At 50.3% G+C, this 16,209-nt stretch overlaps 1 pseudogene; it reads left to right on the top strand.

The window, feature by feature from the left end:
• Positions 1 to 7,364: 7,364 nt before the first annotated feature.
• On the top strand, positions 7,365 to 11,750 carry LOC146194654 (uncharacterized; annotated as a pseudogene).
• Positions 11,751 to 16,209: the final 4,459 nt, after the last annotated feature.

The raw sequence follows: 16,209 nt of genomic DNA, 5'->3' as shown, positions 1-16,209 counted from the left end.
CGAAACTCATCATTGTTGGCTGGTAGCTGCCCGTCGGAGTGACGAAAGCCGCGTATCTGCTGGCGTGTTCAGTGAGCGGTACTTGCCAGTATCCTCGAGTAAGGTCCAGCGTAGTCACATATGCCGCTCTACTGACCTGTTCTACTCTCTCCTCAATATTCGGAATAGGATACACTTGATCCCTGGTGAGAGAATTTAGCTTTCGGTAGTCTACCACAGGCCTAGGGTCTTTACCTGGAGCTTCTACTAAGATCATAGGCGAAGCATAATCGCTTTCCGAGGGTTTTATTACTCCCAATTCCAGCATGCGAGTTACTTCCCTATCCAGAATTTCTCTTTGCCTTGGAGAGAATCGGTAGCACCTTGATCGCACTGGCACGTCTGAAGTCAGCTCAATATCGTGCTCAGTCAAATCAGTTCTGCCTGGCTTGTCCACGAAGCAGGCCTCAAACTCTGTTATTATTTCGCCCAGATCGGACAGCTGGGATTTATTTAGTTCTCTCTGCTCCGTCTTTTTGAGAAGCTCCTGAGCGTTGCTTCCTTTTCCGCTGAGGCAAATCAAGTTGTCCCCCATCTCCTCGGGAAGGTTTAACGTTAGATTTACCACGGCTTGCTCCATAGCTAAGTCCTCTCGGGTTCCACTTAAAAGTTTCGTGAGATTATTAGACACTGGCGGCAAGAGGTTACTCTCAAGAACGTCCTCATTCCGCGTCTCATCAAGCTCACTTTCAAGTTGACTTATCTGAGATGCCTCGCTCTCAAAGTTTTCTGACCTGCTATCTTCCGCATCGACCACTGTTTTAACTGCCGTTTCCTCCGCTGTGGATTCTTCTGGAATGAGCAGTGTAGCTAGTTCTCGCGCCTTTGAACGTGTTAAGGCTTGCACAACTCTGTCTCCGAAAAGGATGCCCCTCTTTCGCAGTAGCATGTCCGATTTGTTGGAGAACAAATACGGATAGCACTTAGGAAGCTTTCCTGAAACGGCAGCCTCGGTTGTCAACTTGCCGAAAGGGCCCTCGATGACCACGTTCGCGATTGGCAAGCACACACTCTGTTCCTCCACTACCTGGCGGATCCATGCACACTGTCCTGTATAGTCGGAAGGCGACACATACGCCGGATGGACAACATCCATAGTTGCGGCCGAATCGCGCAGTACCTTGCAAGGCTTCCCGTTGACTACTAGGTCATGCATGTAAGGTTCCAAAAGCTGCATATTTTCATCGCAGTCACTGACATACGAGAAAGCAATCTTTTCTTTCCGGCAGTTGACGGCAATGTGACCCTGCTCATTACACCTAAAGCTTGTGAGCGGCTTCCTAGCCTCAAGCTTATTCTTTGTGTTCTGCGCGTTGGTCACTTCCCCACTTTTCTCACTGCCGTCCTTCCTAGGGAGTTTGCCTGAAGAAACCTTCATTTCTTCGTTTCCAACTCTAGCAAAGTGCCTTTCCTGACGGTTATTCCCACTCAACTTGGGATTGCGGGGCCTATCCACTACTGGGTTGTTGAATTGTCGGCGCGAAGCATACTCCTCAACGAGTTCAGCAGCTTCAGTTGCCGACTTAATGTCGCCTCGGTCCTGTAACCAATTTCTTTCTTTTTCTGGGAGGCAGTTATAAAACTGCTCCAAAAGAATTCGCTCGACTACAGCGTCCCTATCACTGTAGGAATCAGTGCTCTTTAGCCACTCGCCCAAATTGACTCTTAAATTATACAGGAATTCAGGGTAACTCTCGTCTCTGGACTTACTAGCGTTCCGAAAACGTTGTCTGAACGCCTCGGCGCTAAGCCTATACTTTCTCAGAAGGCAAGCTTTGACCTTCTCGTAGTTGTCCGCGTCCTCCTTGCTTAGCCGCGCGACAACCTCCGCTGCCTCGCAAGGCAGAACCGTCAATAATCTCTGAGACCAAGTGTCTCGCTGGAAGGACAGTTTTTCGCAGGTTCGCTCAAAGTTAGCCAGATACAGACCGATATCCCCTGATATTACATATGGCTGCATGTACTTTGACATCTTGAAATCTGCCTCCTTGTTGAGAAGAGGTACCGCTAGCTGGGGACAATTGCCCGACCTCTTGCTCAACTCTAGTTCTAATTTCCGGAGCTCAATTTCTTGGTCCAGCTTTTTTGCTTCTCTTTCAATTTCACGCTTCTTTTCCTCTTTTTCCCACTCTTTCTGCTGTCTGACCTGTTCCTTTTTTTGACCGATGAGGTTCCATGCTTCACTGAGCTCCTCATCATCGGTTCCCAGATCAGTGATTGCCTTTATAATCAAGGGTTTTCGTGCCAAACCACTTGTATCAATTCCCAATTCCTCACACAATAGCAACAGGTCCGGTTTCTGCAGCTTTTGTAGGTCCATGATCGCTCCGAGTGCCGGCTACTTCCAAAACAACTGTGCAAACTACCAAACCTAAAGGCGTTTCAACACTTTTTACCAGTTCTAAAATCTAACCCTGTTCTAGAACCTGGTCCACATCAGAAGAAAAGCCAAGCACTCACCCACACATGCGATCGATGTTCCGAGCTGCTCTCTTGTTGGCCGATTGTTGCGCCTGCTTGTTGCTTGAGATGCCACCTCCGATCACAAGATGTGGCTTGTAGATTCTGATCCACCTCGAATCACCAGATGTTGTAGCTTGTAGATCCAGATCCCAACGCTGGTCACCAGTTGTCGTGACGCTGGGGCTACGTCGACCCGGCCTTCACTTGGTAGCGTGCAGAGACTCGGGGATGATGAAGGATTGATTCTTCGAAGTTGGTAAAATATGTACAAGCAGGTTTAATGGCACTTTGAGAAAACTTATTTACAAGAATATTTACATGAAAAAGAAGGGTACATCAGCAAAATGGCAAGCGTTAATGAGTTCATAGCGAGAAGCGACTGGATGAGCCGTTTACCCAGGGCTCAGAGCGACATTTCGTGCTCTGCAGCGTCCTTAAAACCCCCTATGTCCAGCCCCTCTCTGAAGATGCTGACCAACCAAATCCAGGGCACGCCCCTCAGATATCGGCATCCAATCGAACACATCACTGCACTGATGGTCTGAAGCACTGACTGGCCCGGCATTGTTTCGTTGGGCCGGGTCACTTGTTGGCGGGAAAAGCTTGGGAACGGCGAGGAGGTACATTTCTATTCTTCAGCCCAGAATCGATAGGCTGGTTCCGGCAAGTGGATTTACTTCTCAGAAACCCAAGTGCACGTGCGCGCCGCATACGGCTCCCAGCATTGTCCCTTTCCAACAATTGCAAATCTTTCCTGCATTCCCAGGAAATCCTCTAATGGCCGTAATCACCTTGCTCCTTTCTTGTCCTGTACGTCAGCGGACGTGTCACTCTGTCGCCTCCTTTGGACAATAGGCATTCCTTACTTGACCATAGCGCTTCTCGACGGGAAGGGTGAACAATTGAACGAAAGCACTTCCGGCTATTTCCCGCAGGGGGACATTTCTTTGTGTTTTTCTAGAGGTTCTCTTGACAGGGTCAATTTGGCATTTGCAGGGTGTCCACAAAGCAAAACAGGCTTACAAAACAGGATTCCTGGAAACAGGCTCACTTAGAGCCATTGTACCAACACCACATATCCACAGCACTTATCCATGCCCACAGGCGAACAATAGAGCGCGCAAGTGCGGATGATGCACGGTCGTAACAGCCCGGACCAGCAAAAGAAAGGTGCCAGTAGAAATGAACAGTTGCATACGCAGCTTCCGAAATCATGAAGGGGCGTGTCTGGCCCGCTCAAAGCATCGCGTGGGAGCGCCGGGCGAGAAGTGTTCCCCCTTCCCGCCAAATTTCAGCAATGGGAAAAGGCTATTGTGACGCCGACGCGAGGCTGCAGTACAATGTGAACGGCTGGTCGTCTGCGCACGTCTCCACAGCCAGATGCGGGAGAAGGGGGAAAGAGAAGACTGCCGGCGCAGAACAGGTCGCGCAGCGGAATCGGTAGGATGCCTGTATCTCACAATACTTAGCGCATTCAGCAAAAATAAATTACCATTCAAACTCACTATCACGCATCTAAACCCTGTCCTCTCTTGCCAAGCTCTTCCCACGTGCAAACATTAAGCGCCGTTCAAGGTGCGCTCATTTAGCGTGGCGTACGGAGCAAACACGCGCTCGCATCGCTCATTACATTGCGTGCGCTGTAACGTCGCAACAGCACATATATAGGTGAGCATACCATACGCGTTTTATAGATCCCAAAAGTATACACATAATTGTTGTATACATTTTCTGTCGTGGTTCCCAGAACCGACAAGCGGTGTAAGACTAGAACTTGATTTGGGAAAGAAACATCCAATCCAATCCACAGCCTTGTCAAGCACCGATCATTGTTAACCAGATTGGTACCTTCACTCTTCTGCAAATCCCCGTTTAAGCACCCTTTCTAACACCAGAGCCATTTCTATGCACCGTATGGGAGGACATATAGGCCATCTTTACATGGAGAACAGAGCGACGGCTTCTCGGAGCTGCACCAGCTGTTCTTTGTATGGACGATGGGTACGAGATGATAGAAAACCGCACGAGGAACAGCGTTATGAAGCTTCAGCGATACCACTCACGGCATGGAATTTTGGATTTGGAAAGGATCGAGCACATTTTTTTTTCAAGTAACAGTTCTGGTTTGAAGAAGTCAATTACAGAGATTTCTGCACCTCCTTGCCCATCCCGCAGCGTATCACCGCGGCACAAAACGTGACGCTTTCCGGACGGGAAGCACTGCGTTTTGTCAGTTTTCAAGGGTAAGAACCTTCTGGAAACTGTATGTCCGGCATTCACTCTCAAGACGTTGAGCAGTTTTAAATTTTTGAGGTCGCTTAGAACAAGGCTTAGAAATTTTGAAAATGAAGTCTACAAATCGGCAGTGTCCAAATAAAGTAAAACATGTGTGTTGGTGGCGGCTGCGGTATACACACCGAATTCCACAATATAACTATGTCATGAACGAAGGGATCAGTGAAGGAATTTAGTGCCTGTGAAATAAGAACTGACACTTTTCCCTGCTCATTCAGAGCAAGTATAATAGAGTATAAGGGCCTCTCACTGTGCTTTTTAGAAAGGTAAAGGGCGCAATGTTTTGAGCCTGCTTTATTTACCTGTCTCGTATTGCATTACGGAAATTTTTCAAATGGTATCATTTTCTCTTTATATCACACCCTGCCAGACGCTGATGAACTGATGAAATATGAAACGTTTTAGTAGAGATGTCATCTTTAGTACATGTAGCACTAAATGAAAATCACAATAGGTATTCCGCTCCACAATGTTTCTGTTTGCAAGTTGAATATTTTTACTACATCATTCAGGCTGTTAAAGGAAAGGTGGTGCTTTGCAAGACCGTTGGGCTTTTATTGATGGGACCGCGCGCCCTATATGTTGTCCTAAAGGTTACCAGAGGCTCTAAGTTTCGGGGCAATAAATTACTGATGTGCCCAAATGGAATTGTGTGGAAGCTGGATGCGCTATATCAAGAAGCTATTATGACTCCAGTTAGTACCACTTGTCACTTCGCCTACTAGTTTGGCATGAGCAATGCCACAAAAACAGGTACAGAACTCTATGTAGTATGGTAATGAAAGTGTCCCCGACAAGCACAACACAAGTGAAGGCGCATCACTGACCCACAAATGCAGTCTCACGCTAATAGGGACCCATTGGTTCTCGTCCAACACTTCTATAAAACAGAGCATTCATTGTAAAAACTGGTGAAAGATATAGGCAGAACCTACCTCGCGATTGACGGTGCATTTCTTCCATAATATGCAAACTTAAGAGAAAAAGGTAATTTTCTTGTAGACAGTTCTGATCAAATGCGCCACTTCAGTTTACCATCTCAAAGCGATCATAGTGTAGATCTATGCTCATCAATTCAGTGGGTAGTGGATACCTGAAGCGGTGAAAAAGAAACGCATTACAAGCCAGACTAAATATGTCGCAGTTTAGTTGCCGTCATTCATGATGTAGAGACTTATGAAAGCCGCTACTTTATTCATCAGCTTAATAGCAGCAAATGAATGTGCGAAGAGCTGAAAACTGGTTATCTTGGTTTGCAGAGCATGTTATCCATAAATTGGACTGACTGAACAGTATTAAGGCGAAACCCTCTAATGTCTCATACTAACATCTGCTCGGCCACACTATAGCTGTCAGTAACCCTGACTATAGCCACGCCGGGCGCGTGAGAAACGTACCTTAGTTCTCCTTGCCTAGCGTCATGCCAGCGCGGTTACTATGGGGACCGCCGCCGCTAGTTAGTGGTAGATAGTGACCGATAATGACTCTGGTACTTAGTGGTAGTGACGGTGACGATGATAATGACAGAGACGACTTTGACCACATCACCTGGTGACGTCACGACTGGTCATGACCTCACCAGACTTTTTACACATGAGAAGCTGCTCCCCCCGGGCGCCCGTGCTGAGGCTTTTATTTAACGCTTCGGGAACGCCGCACCACACAGCACATCGAAGCAGACGCAGTGTGAGTGATATGTGCAGTGTATGTCAAGCGAGTCCGGCGGACAAATGGCACATCATGTAGGACTGTGCCAGGTTCCCGACCGAAGCTACATCCAAGACATACCCGCCTGAGCTTCAAAGTACAGCGCAAAGTACAGGCGAGGACATTCAACTATGGGCTGTCCAGCAGGCCCGGGGTGCGCTCGAAAAGCACGAGCCTCACGGCCCACCACAAGCGGGTCAAAATGAAATAATACAGGGTAGGGAATAACCCCTGCGTCGACGCTCGGTCAACGTCACGACCCATTAAACCATCGTTTGCAGGCATCTCAATAAATTTCATACATACATACATACATACATACATACATACATACATACATACATACATACATACATACATACATACATACATACATACATACATACATACATACATACATACATACATACATACATACACACATACATACACACATACATACACACATACATACACACATACATACACACATACATACATACATACATACATACATACATACATACATACATACATACATACATACATACATACATACATACATACATACATACATACATACATACATACATACATACATACATACATACATATGTGGCGACACACATTGCGCACAATTCAGCGCAGCCTCCGTTTTGTTGTCTTCCGTCCCAGCGTAACACGGCCACACGCTGGACTGCCTTATCGGTAAGACATAGCGCCACCACTGCGTCACTCGAGCCATGCGTAGCCGACAGCGGCTACAAAAACAGGCTGCCAGGCTGGAAAGCTGTTTTTTTCATTCCGCTTTGGAGACGAGTGTGGTGCTAGTTTGCTCGTCCGCTACCACTTTTAAACGAATAAATAGTAGTTAGGATTTTATGTTGGGATACGCCCTTCATCGGAAATGACATCCCACATCTGGTGACCCGGACAACGAACAATACGCATCGCCATTGGCGAACAAGAGCAACAGCTTCAGCATCGTGCAGGTTCCGCAGAGGACGACAGAACCCGCGCATATGGCCCCCTGCACGCTCCCCCACACGACGTCTGCCGTGTCATTGTCAAGGTTCAGCCGTTTTGACCCAACTCGCCCGAGTTGTGGTTTGCCCAAGTTGAGGCCCAGTTCTCCTTTGCACAAATCACGCAAGACCGGCCCCGCTGCGATTGTGTCATCGGCCATCTCGATGCCCGCTACGCCCAACAAGGCCCGGGATATCCTTGTCAACCCACCAATGTCCAACCTTTATGATCACCTCAAGACTTAACTCACCCGCCGCCTGTCACTCTCCAAAGGCCAGAAGCTGCGACAACTACAGTCCCCAGAACTTGCTGAGCGCCGGCCTTCGCAGCTCCTCCGCCACATGCGTGCTCTCGCGGCCAACATGGACGTAAAAAATTCCTTACTGCGAGCACTTCGGCTTCAATGACTTCCACTACACGTCCTGGAAATTTTGTGGGCTAAACGTACACTACCTTTCCACCAACTTGCCGGGATGGCTGACCGCGTCATCGAGGTCTCTTTGCCGCAGTTGTCGCCCGCCGTCCAGACTGTAGCCGTACAGCTTAACACCACATAGCTTGCGCGCCGTATCAACAATTTTAGTAGACTGCTTAGCTCCCTTCAATGCCAACTCGATCAACACGTGCGACGCGTCATCTGCAAAGCCATTGTAGATATCGCCAGGCAGGGGCGACCGCGGACACATTTATTTGAGGAGAAGCTGAAGAGGTGACGACAGCAGCGTCCGGCCGAGGCGAAAGTCGCGAGCGTTCCTAAGCTATCGTGCCGGCGCTACTTCCTTCTCTTTGGCACGTGCCGGACGCATATCACGCGAGTCGCTACAGGGCTCCACCCCTAGACGATTGGTCGAAAAAAAGAAGGAAGAGAAATGAGGAAGTGGCTGTAGCTCTAGCCTACGCCCAGACAAAGGTGCGTTTCGTGATCTGCGACAGCAAAACTGCCATACGAAATTTCAGTCGTGGGTTGATTGCTCCCCAGGCAATTCGAATATTACACCAATCACACCAATCCCCAATCTCGCCAACTATACAGCTGATTTGGACTCCAGCGCACACTGGCGTTCCCGGCAACGAATCCGCCCATGCCATGGCTCGAGGGCTCTACCACCTAGCCGGCGGCAGAAAGGGGGGGGGGGGACTTGGAGCGGAGAGCATAGAGTGTGCCAAATTTTACACAGACATTCTGAAGCCTTATAGACTCAGTAGACGGGTGGCTGCTGCGCCAGCCCCTACCCTAAATTGCAGGCAGGCCATCGCCTGGCGTCGCCGTCAGACTGGGACATTCCCACACCCGCTCCTGCTGAGCCATATGCTCCCAGGAGAAAGATCAGAATTCTGTGCAAAGTGCGATTCCAGAGGGACCCTCGAACACATCCTCTGGGACTGCCCCTTTTCTTTAGGGAGGGGTCTAAATCATACGCCGCAACTCTGGGAGACCATACTGCGCTGCTCGGACCCTGGGCTGCAGCTAGCCGCCATCCAGCTGGCCTAGGACGCCGCCGGCCAATTACTTCTGCTTGCCTGCGTCTGAGGCGGGGCACCCGCCATCCATCCCAAGCGACGGAGGGCCGGAGCCTCTTCATGCGCTGGAATAAATAAAAAGTTCTGCTCTTTCTCTCTCTCGCCAGTCTAAGCAAAAGGCACTGCTCTAAAAAAGCTATCAAGAAGGCAATACATAAGTACATGTTGGGTTCGTTTCCAAGTCGTAGTCCAAGGGGCAAGCAGGTTTCATCAATGGCTGTTCAGGAGGTCGCGGCTGAGTAAAACGTAGGGGTAGAGGAAGCGGGACCGTTGAGGAGCGTGCGGCAGCCCCTTGAATCCTCCGTTTGTCAGAACTGAAGTTGTCACTGGAGAAGTTAGGACGCTGCGCGCATCCAAGATCCGGTGAAACTGAGCAGGCTGTGCCTCTCATGGAAGTTTGGTACGCTGAGTCGCTACAGCCTGCTCTGAATGTCGGCTGACAAAGACAGACTTTGAACGGGGCGGGTTAGTTGTGGTAAGTTCACCAGGGTGTCAGTGGTGCATGCGACGGCGCTGAAGGCAGGCTTCGTGCTCACAACGAACTGGCCGAATGGATGCTGCAAAGCACTGCGGCGAGCCAGTTTTGGGGCGGGAACGTGACGAAGAGCTATGTACCGTCCTAAGCTAGCTTGCAGCACGAGAGGGCAAAAGTAACCATGATGAAGACTGTGGCTGTGGGCTGCGGTGTACGTACGCACGGGCCACTTGCAGTACGCATAAGCTGACATGTTGTTGCTGCCTGACAGGGGCTTGGAAAAGCGGGAGGTGCACAACAAATGCAAAATGAGTGGCCATAGGCTCTATGACACGAACCAGAGATATTGCGTCGCATAGCACGTGGTGTTCGAGCGAGGTGGCTGCGGAGCCCACTGATGCGCAATCACAATGGAGGGCGATTGCAGACGATGAGCAGAAAGCTTGGTGCGAGAAATCGAGGCACGTGCTGAAGTCCGGTGCTGCTGCCTCACACGAGTCGCATGAAAGCATTTGAATGACGGCAAAGCTTGCCACTTGTATAATGGGAGTGTAAGTGACGGCACAGGAGGACGGAACAGCGGAGGCTGCGCTTAGTGTGTCGTAGACAATAGATACGTGTGGGATAGTAGCCGGGCCGGATGCGCTAGGCAGGAGTGGCAGGGTGCTGGCCGGAGACAGCTGCGGCGTGCTATGCCCCGAGGATGCAGCCGTAGACGAGAGTGATGCTGGCGGCGGCGAAAGCGGGGTCTGCCGCGTCATAGAGCGGCAGCGGGCAGTAGCTTTCGCTGAGGTACGTCAGGACGTCAGCACGCAGCTCATCGTATGGCCGGCAACTTGAGGCAGGCAGGCAAACCGGCAGAGGATGTCAGGTGGTAAGATTTCGGAGTGGACTGCGTGCTTGAACTGCTGGATGCTAATGCAGTTCTGGTACATCGCAGCCTCCAGTTGAGCGAACCACCCGCCGACGCCTGGAGGTCGGAACATCAAAACGGCGGGTCGAAAGCCGGGCCTTGCCAATATGCCATCCTAGGACGCTACCGGGGTGAAGGCACAGTCCTCCGGGTCACCACAAATGTAGAGATCGCCAGGCAGGGGCGACCTCGGCCACATTTATTTGAGGAGAAGCTGAAGAGGTGACGACGGTAGCGTCCGGCCGAGGTGAAAGTCGCGAGCGGTCAACAACCACAACAACGACTAAGCTCTCGTGCCGGCGCTGCTTCCTTCTCTTCGGCACGGGCCGAACGCATGCCACGCGAGTCGCTATACTATAACCGCAACACCACTTCGTCGCAGTAGCTTGGCGATGACGACCGGTGCTACTACTATTGACGCTTCGGGGACCGAGCATTACAATATCTACCCCCCTGTTCAACTGGACATAAGGGAAACAGCAAAGGCAGCTCGTAGACACCGCTGTGAGCTGCCAACCTGTAGGCCGTCGCATCTTTGTCATAGACCAAATTACAAAGAAGCGGTTCCTTGTCGACAGCGGTTCCGATATCTGCTGCTACCTACGATACTACCTTCAGGTACACGTCCTCCAACGTCGTTCGAGCTCAATGCAGCTAACCGGTCCACAATCAAGACATACGGCTGCACGTCCAGTTTAGAAACCTACACCGTGTCCTTCATTGGACGTTTTTAATCGGTGACGTCATCGAGCCAATCATCGGTTCGCACTTTTTGGCGCACTACAAACTCCTTCCGGACTGCAGCCACTACCGTCTCACCGACGCGACAACGGGACATTCTTCGCCAGGGCAAGGAACGAATACCCACCAGACTAGCATCAAAGTACTCGGTGTTGGAAATCATTCACCGCACCCCGCCATCCTCGCCGAATTTCCATATTTGACAAATCCTAGCGGGTTGCCACGTGAGGTGCAGCATATCACTTTGCGCTACATTCGACACCCCAGGCCCCAGGTTTTCTGCCGAGTCCATCGGCTTGCCTCAGACCGCATGCGCATAGCCAAAGCAGAGTTCGAAGCCATGCCCCTGAGGGAATCACCTGCCGCTTCGATGGTCCATGGGCCTCGCCACCTCAGCTTCTCCCGAAGAAGGCCGGAGGCTGGCGGCTCTGTGGGGACTACCATGCCCTCAACGCCCGCAACATTCCGGACAGGTACCCAGTTCACCACATACAGCACTTCGCTCATCGCATTTATGGCTACCACGTTTCCTGCGTGCTAGACTTGGTGAAGGCCTACACGAAGATACCCGTCAACCCGGACGACGTCTAGAAAACTGCAATCATTACCTCTTTCGGCTTGTTCGAGTTTCCCTTCATGAGCTTTGGCCCGAGGAACGCTGGACAAACCTTTAAACGCTTCATTGACGAAGTCGTCCACGGCCTCGACTTCTGGTTCGTCTACCTTGACAAAATATTGGTCTTTTCCCGCAATGCCGACGAACACCATGCGCACATTCGTCTGCTTTTCCAACGCCTCGACAACCACGGCCTACTCGTTAACGTCCCAAAGAGCATGCTCGGCGCCTGAGTCGTCAAATTCCTCGGCTATAAAGTATCATCTGAGGAAACTCGACCTTTGCCTCAACGCACTTCGGACCTGCAAAATTAACCCCAACCCTCCCCCGCTAAAGACATTCGCTGTTTTCTCGGCATGCTGATCATTTACAGACATTTCTTGCCTCAAGCAGACCACCACGAGGCTCCCCTCCATGATGCCTTGTTTGGTCTACGAGGAAACCAAACCGTGACGTGGACATCGGCTTGAACGCAACTTTTCGACGAATGCAAAGCTGCTCTGTGCATCGCCAGACTTTTCTCCCATCCTGTGTAAGACGCTCCCTTGGGGCTCTTTATGGCCGCCTTTAACTTCGCCGTGGGTGCCGCTCTTATGTAACGCGTAGACAACACCTGGCATTCCTTGGCGTTCTTCTCGAAGAAACTCCAAGTTCGAAAAGGACCCTTTCTGCGACCAGTCCCACGAACTGAACCCCGAACCCCACCCCGTTGAGTTCACCCTCTTACTACAGAGAACGTCTGGCGATATACGAAGCAGTTCACCACTTTCGTCACATTCTCGAAGCACGGCACTGCACTTACACCGTGCGTAAACCCCAGACCTACGCCTGCTCTCAACGCTGCCACAAGCTCTCGCTGGTCCAGCAGAACCAGCTCTCGTTCATAGCTCACTTTACTACCGACATCCAACATGTCAGCGGGAAGCACAACGTGGTCGCTGACGCACTTTCACGTGCAGCAGCTATCAGCTCGTCACAGATTACCGCAGTCGTCGTTGCCGAGGCTCAGACTACGGACGTCAAACTGCAAGAAATTTTTAAGGGCGCATCTTCACTACAGCTGCAACAAGACCCCGTACCTGGATCGACCACGACTATTTACTGCGACATGTCAACAGCACGTAGCAGGCCTTACGTGCCCCTTTCCCACCGCCGGGGCCTCTTCAACGAGCTACATAATCTCAGCCATTCGGGCATACGCGCTTTTACACTCCTCGTGGCCGACCGCTATGCTTGGCCCTCCATGCAGCGGGATTGCCGAATCTGGGCGCGCTCCAGCATTCAACTAAACTCAACAGGCATGTCACTTCACCACTCGGAGGGTTCCCCCAGCCCTCTGGTCAATTTCAACACGTCCACCTTGATGTCATAGGGCCTTTCCTCCAGCTGGACTCTATCGCTACTGCCTCACCGCCAACGATCGATATACTCGATGGCCTGAGGCATGGCCCCTAGAGGGAATTACAGCGGAAGACGTTTCCTCGGCCTTCTTCGCCGTCTGGATTGCTCGCTCAGGATCCCTCGCGCCCTCACCACCGACCAAGTTCGACAGTTTGAATCGCACCTATTCAGGCTGCTCGCGCTGACCTTCGGTTTCGAGCGCTCAAGGACCACCAGCTACCACGATAAGCCAAAGAAATGATCGAGCGTTTCCACCGACAGTTCGAAGCAGCCATCCTGTGGCACCAGACTCAGCCTGGCTCGAAGCCATCCCAACCATCGGCCTGGGTCTCCACGCCAACTTCAAACCGCACATTCAAGCACCGCGCCCGCAGAGCTCGTCTACCGGAACCACGCCGCCTCCCAGGCGAACTTCTTGCTGCACCGCCATCCACCACCGCGATGTCAGATCCCACCGATTTCGTCGCCCGGCTCCGATGCACCATAGTTGCCCTCCACCCATCACCTGCAGCTTACCACTGTAAAACTGCCCCTTTTATCTTCAAAGTCCGGGCAACGTGCAAGTACATGTTTCTCCGCGAAGACAGCGTCTGCAAGCTTTTTCAGCCACCTCACAGCGGACCCTATCCAGTTCTCCGTCGCGACGACAAAACCTTTACCCTGCGCGTTAACAGTAACGGCGTCCGCGTCTCTATCGACCGGCTGGAGCCAGCCAAGGTCGATTCCGCCGAACTACGACCTACCAGTGCACCCACAGGCGTCCATCCACGGCCCCCTACATCGCAGCCTGCTTTTTTCACTACACGCCATGGACGTCCGGTATACCGCGCAGATTTGTGCAAGCCCTGGAGGGCTCTCCACTCCGCAGGGGAGGGGGGGGAGTGATGTGGCAACACACAATGCGCACATTCCCGCGCAGCCTCCGTTTGTTATCATCCGTCCCAGAGTAACACGGCCACACGCTGGAATGCCTTATCGATAAGACACAGCGCCACAGGTGTGTTACCCGAGGCATGCGTCACCAACAGCGGCTACAAAAAGAGGCTGCCCGGCTCGAAAGCTGTTCTTTTCCATTCCGCTTCGGAGACGAGTGTGGCGCTAGTTTGCTCGTCCGCTACCACCGTTAACCGAATAAACAGTCGTTAAGTTTTTATTTTGGGCTATGTGTATGTTTCATTTCATTTCATTTATTTTTTCCCTTAAAGGCCCGAGGACATTACATAAGGGGGGAGCAAACTCAATATATAATGCGAACAAGAACAGGAAAACATTTAAAAAACAAGAAAGAAAACAGAAAAAAGAGAAATAATGCAAGGGTTAGACGTAATAAAAAAAACAAAAAGAACAATATACCTTAAGTAAATGACGCCGAAAATGTTATACAAATTTGCATGAGAAAAACGCTTTCACGAAACTGGTGAAACTTGAGCCGGTTGATACGTCATCGATGGCAACGTCAGCAGAACTACAAACACACGTAAAAAAGTCAAGACAAGGTAAGCGCTGCCTCCCCCGCGCCCCCACAATTCTGCCGACGTCATCAGTGATTTCTTCGCGAAAGATGGTCGTTTAATTTTATCCTGAATGATTTGCGCTCAGTGCATGATATGATGTTGTTTGGCAGGGTGTTCCACAGTACTATTGCGTCCGGAAAAAATGAGTTTAGTGCAAAGGTGCGACAGTTGATACGTGCAATGCTATGATTATGGTTTAGGCGGCTAGATGTCCTGTGGGGGGCTGTAGCTTTGCATGTCTCGCACTGGGATGATAATAGAAGTGATGTAGAAGACATAGGCGAGATATGATACGGCGTGACATAAGCGATGGAATGGCGATGGATTGTCTCAGTGCTGTGATACTGGTTTTCTTTGAATAGCAAGATGTTATAAATCGGATGGCGCGATTCTGTACGGCTACAAGGTCGGTGGCGAGATACGGTTGTGATGGGTGCCAAACGGAGGACGCATATTCTAGTTTGGGGCGAATGAAAGTTATATAGGCTAGTTGCTGTATTTCCGGGGACGCGGCCTTCAAGTTACGTCGCAGATAACAGAGTGTGCGTGAGGCTTCAGCGCAAATGTTTTGAATGTGGGTTACCCATGATAGTGATGGTAGGTGGAGGCCAATATATCAGTAGGATAATGCGGGGGTAATGAAAAGCGAGCCAATACTATATTGATGCTGATTCACAGTGCGTTTCCTCGTGAAAGTCATGGATTTACACTTGCTAATGTTTAATGGAAGGAGGAATTTATTAGACCAAGAGGCGAGTGTATTAAGATCAGATTGAAGCAAACATGAGTCGTTGGTCGCCTTAATCTCTCTGTATATGACGCAGTCATCCGCAAAAAGACGTAATTTTGATTTTATATTACAAGGGAGATCATTACTGTAAATTAGGAATAGTAGCGGTGACAGGCCGGCGCCTTTTGGGACTCCCGATGTTACATTGGTGAGAGGTGAATGGCTATCAATTGCGGAAGTGAACTGCTTGCGTCCTGAAAGAAAATTTTAAACCCAGCGGATTAGGTTGGCATTAATTCCTAGGGATGAGAGTTTCTTAAGTAAATGACTGTGGGGAACGCGGTCAAATGCTTTGGCGTAATCGAGGAATATAGCATCTATTTGAAGGTTAGTGTCCATGGATTCTAGTAAGTCATGTATGAACTCAGCAAGCTGTGTTTCACATGAGAGATGTTTTCTAAAACCATGCTGTTGAGGATAAAAGAAGTCGTTAGATTCGAGGTGGTGCCATTAGGTTCGTGGATATAATGTGTTCGAGAAGTTTGGATGGGACACTGGTTAGAGAGATAGGACGGTAGTTGGAAGCTGATTTGCGGTCACCTGTTTTGAAAACTGGAACGATTTGAGCTATTTTCCAATCGTCCGGTATTTCCTCCGATTGGAAAGACTGGGTGAAGATTAATTGTGATATCTGTGACGAGGTTTCCGATGTGTTTTTCAGTAGTTTGCTATTGATATGGTCAGAGCCTGCCGATGAAGACAATTTTAGAGAATCAATGAGGTTACTGA

Source organism: Amblyomma maculatum, chromosome 3, assembly GCF_055883805.1.
Source record: "Amblyomma maculatum isolate TAMU_Amacu chromosome 3, ASM5588380v1, whole genome shotgun sequence".
NCBI lineage: Eukaryota > Metazoa > Arthropoda > Arachnida > Ixodida > Ixodidae > Amblyomma > Amblyomma maculatum.
Note: the sequence above shows the minus strand (reverse complement) of the source record. Positions and strands in the feature narration are given on the sequence as shown.